This window comes from Hesperophylax consimilis, chromosome 29 (assembly GCF_061612785.1).
Source record: "Hesperophylax consimilis isolate HC1 chromosome 29, BYU_Hcon_1.0, whole genome shotgun sequence".
In the NCBI taxonomy this organism is placed as follows: domain Eukaryota; kingdom Metazoa; phylum Arthropoda; class Insecta; order Trichoptera; family Limnephilidae; genus Hesperophylax; species Hesperophylax consimilis.
Window position 1 is genome coordinate 17,946,432 of NC_142864.1, and position 4,362 is coordinate 17,950,793.

Here is a 4,362-nt window from a genome sequence, read left to right on the forward strand (position 1 = left end):
GCCATGGTTTGCTGGAAGATTTTTTTGTCAAACGTAACTTGAAGTAGGGTTCCTGATTTTCAACAATTAGGGAACTTTTGAAGAAGGTGTGTTTAAGTAAAAAGTGACAGTCACAAGCAGTTCCACTTATTAAAATGATATTTTTTTGTGTGAATACCGCAGAAGAGTCCCAACGGTCTTGAGCCACTGAGACTACTGCATCTTCTAATGGGGTATGTTTTGAGACTGAAGGTTGTGAGGAATGGGAGGAGATGGGGGAAAAGGAAGGTGGTTGAGTACCTGGCTACTCAGATCCGCTCACAAAACACGGCCAAACTCATTTCATACATCGTTTCAATTTTGGAAGGTGGTCTTAAACCAGGGCGATACTGAAAGTATCTTCCACTCTGGAAAGTGTCTCATGTATACAATATTGAATGAATGAATTGTGAAATAATACAAATTCATCAAATAATATTTACTTGCGCACACCGGGATTTACAACTGCGACCTTCGAATTGCTAATCGAGAGCCTTACTCCTCGATCACGAGGTTCCTAAAATTCATAAATTCAAAGCAAATTTGATTTCAGTTAATATCAATAATTTCATGCACAAATAATTCACACTACAGACAATAGAAATCAGAATGTTTGACGATTTCATATCATACTATACAGCATCTCTCTATGTACAGCAGTTTCCATAATATAATACATATATAGTATAGCAATTTCTACTCAAGTATGTAAATAAATAAAAAAATCGAAATTGTCTCATTCCTCAACAACAAAAACAACTAAAAACCATAAAATTTGAAAATTTTGAAAATTACAATCCCATCTACAACACGTTTGAGAAAATACAGCTTCCACCAGACATTAAAATAAAAATGAAAACATTTTTCAAAGAGTTGTCATTGAGCTTTATTTATTAGCTATTTCAATGACTAGAGGAACTTCCATTGAATCTTTAATGGTTATTTTGAATTTTGAAAAACGGGTTTTCTGGTGAGCGGAGTCAATTTTTTTTTCTTTTGGTTTATTTCATTATTGGTTTTGAAGAGCTTAGTATTTTCCGTATCCTTTAACCCAACCCTTGTTGACATCGCTGCCACGATAGTTTGTGCGACGAGCTGATGTGGCCTGAAAAAAGTACAAACAAACACCAGTTAGTAGCTTAGGGGACAAATGCGTTTGGTTCTCTCTACAGCAATATCTAATTTTGAAGATTTAGTGACTTCTTCTGGGATACTTGAGGGATGCCATAGTTGTTGGAAAAGGGTTCTCGTACCTAGATAAACTCTTGGCAAATAGAAGTAGAAGAAGTGAAAGAAGATGAAAGATTCGTTGGACTAATCATTGTATCATGGACGATTGTAGGAAGTGGGGGTCAGAAAACTCTACCTTGAGGGACGCCATAGTTCAAAGGTAACGGGTCGAGGAAAAGATGACGATGACCGATTCATCGGACTTATCATGTAACAAAGACGTCGGGAATATTTATTGGACCACAGGACCATGGGTAGTGGAGGTACCAACAATCAAGGGACGCCATACTTAAAAAAGGAAAAGGTTAAAATAGAAGAAGCAGAAGAAGATGACCGATTCGTTGTACTAATCGTATATCACAGACCTCATAGACCGAGGATCAAAGAGTTATGTCTGTGCTTATGTGTATTACTAAGCATCGGACTGCACCCCACGGTGGAAACGGACTACAAATTGCGATGATATAGGATTTTCTTCTATGCTAAAGTTTTTCGGTAGTCAAAATCAAATTATGTAAGAAAAACGTGCGCAAAGTGATAAAGAGAGAATAAGATGAAATAAATAATGTGAAGAACGGTAGATAGGACTTTTGTCACTTATAAAATTGGTATAACTTGGTAAATTTTCACATGTACCCAATAAAGACTTCTGTAAAACCTATGTTTTATGTTTAAGAGTTTCATTGAATAAAAATCTGGAAGCGCCATAGAACCTCAGCATTCAACTTTGACATCCACCAACTCTCCACCATACGAACAAGAAAGGAATAATCGTACATCCATGGGAACAATAGAAAAAGAAACAGAAAATATATATATTAGTATATCTTACCATGAATGAAGCCATAAGCACAAAGGCGACGAAAAGGATATTAGCGAACTTCATTGTGATTTGAATGTTAGATTCTGATACTCGCTATAAATGTGCACCAGCTTTTATACGCAGTTGCAACTGTAATAAAAACATGTTCCTATTTATTTAACGCCATAACAGCACCTGTACTAATTACCAAAATAGAAATAAAACATTATTTATTTATTTGACTGATTTACTGAAGCTCTGTTATTTTATTAATTTATGAGTGTTTGATACATTCTTTATGAATATTATTTACATATTATGTAGGCATCCATCTTATTAAAGTATTTGGAGAGGGTTTTCAGGGATATTTATTTGAAATTGTTACATTTACAACACACCCCTGAGGAAAATAATTTGTCATCTGTTAGATTCTGTGTGAAGTGTCTTCTTTAAAGAAAGAAAGGAGGGGAAGATCGGGGAATCTAAAGAGATCAGTGTGTCCAGGAGTGAAGGACGTATTAGTTTATTCCTTCCACTGCTGCGCAAGGCGATGGGTTGAAAGACCAGTTTGAGGACGCCATGGTCAAACGGGTGTTGAGGTGGGGTTTCTGATTTTCAACAATTAGGGAACTTCTGAAGAAGGTGCGTTTGGAGAGTAATTAGTGTCAGAGTACCTTTATATTGTGACGCCTGATCAGATGAACATATTATTGGGTGAAAGCTAACGGTGAACATTTACAGTTCAAGTATTGCCATGTTAAAAGACCTCCATTCTCAGGTCATGACAGGTCGTTCTCCTCTCCACATATTCAGCCTCATAACGTTTCACAATCGGGGACACCATAGTCTCCCTGGCTTCAGACGAACAGGAGCTGTTGGGATGCTCGTTAAACGTTGTCATCTTCATGATTTAAAGGATTATTTGTGACAAAAGAATTAGTCAAGCTGTGACCAAGCTATCTAGCATGGCTTAGAGTTTATAATCAATACTATATATTGAATAAAGTTGTCGTATATGGTCGGTTAGCGATATTTGCGAGTACAACAATAATATGTAAGAAATGTTTCGATGGCCGATAGACAAACGTAAATATACCCATCTTTTTTAATTATGTCGTTCGTTATGCAAAACTACTGGCTTATTAATGAAAGGAGTTGAACTAACGAAGCTCTTGAATTGAAAAAATTGTAAACGCGGTCTATTGAATCCTTCCCGGCTAATGATAGTAGTTGTTGTTGTTTAAATATGACACATTGTGGATAAAAACATCATTATCTAATTGACTCCCTTTTCAGTGACAAAAAAAACTGCCAATGTACATATTAGTTAGTATTTCAATTCAGCATTATCAATTTATTCATATTTTTACGTAGTTGTTATACGTTTAGCTTTGTCAATTCATGGAGAGATCCGTTAGTGTTGCGATCTGTGAGGTATTTTAGCTAAGCGATACAGGTAAGGATTATCCAGGTGTTTAGCTGGTGTGGTGGGAGAGGATGAGACACGCATTCATCTCTTTACATAAACTGTGCAAGAATTCTGTCTCGCTTGCACACATTTCACCATCGTTTAACGATTTTTTAAATATATTTTCTGTCAATATCGTTTGGGTATCGACAGCGCTACCGTGTTCAGGGTATGATATAAAATAATTGGAAGTAAGTCTATCATTCTAATGTGAAATTTTCAATTTCATCGTGCTCCTGCTTCATATTATAAAGAATCCCAAATGCAAAGCTGTAAATCTTTTAATATTTTACCAAACTCTACTTAACTGATGTTTTCATAAAAATATCCGAAAATTTACACTTTTACAATGACGTCAGCTTCACAGCTCACTGCTTGTGAACAAATGTCGCTAATGTACATTAAATCAATCGGTTACTTCGTAGAATAAACTATTTGGTTTTTGTGATTTTGAAATATATCTGAAATACATATTTGAAAAGCGCAAATACAGAAAAAAAATATTTTTCATGGGTATTTTGCAAGGACGGGGTCCGATTGTTTCCGTGATTTTCTCTGATTCTGACTCCCAATTAATAAACGTTTTCGGAATCATACTATTATTTTTTAAAATGATTTGGGTTAAAGTGTCCGTCCAACTCCGGCCCAATTATCTTTAGAACTAGGGTTTGCTTTGATTTTAAGTGTCATATTCAAAAAACAAACAGTTTGCTTAGACGAATTCAGATTGACGATTGATTATCTATCTGTAGTCTTATATTTATAGAAAATTATTTTAATTGTGTTTTTAAAAATTGGAATTATAATATTTAGTGATTTTTCGTGGGTTATTTTTATATATTTT

General features: G+C 35.1%; 1 long non-coding RNA gene across 1 annotated transcript; it reads right to left on the reverse strand.

The window, feature by feature from the left end:
• Positions 1-879: 879 nt before the first annotated feature.
• LOC149409935 (uncharacterized) lies at positions 880-2,254 on the reverse strand. The gene is made up of 2 exons (XR_016305104.1): positions 2,081-2,254; positions 880-1,123 (listed from the first exon to the last, which is right to left on the reverse strand). It is a non-coding gene; the product is annotated as an uncharacterized LOC149409935 (long non-coding RNA).
• Positions 2,255-4,362: the final 2,108 nt, after the last annotated feature.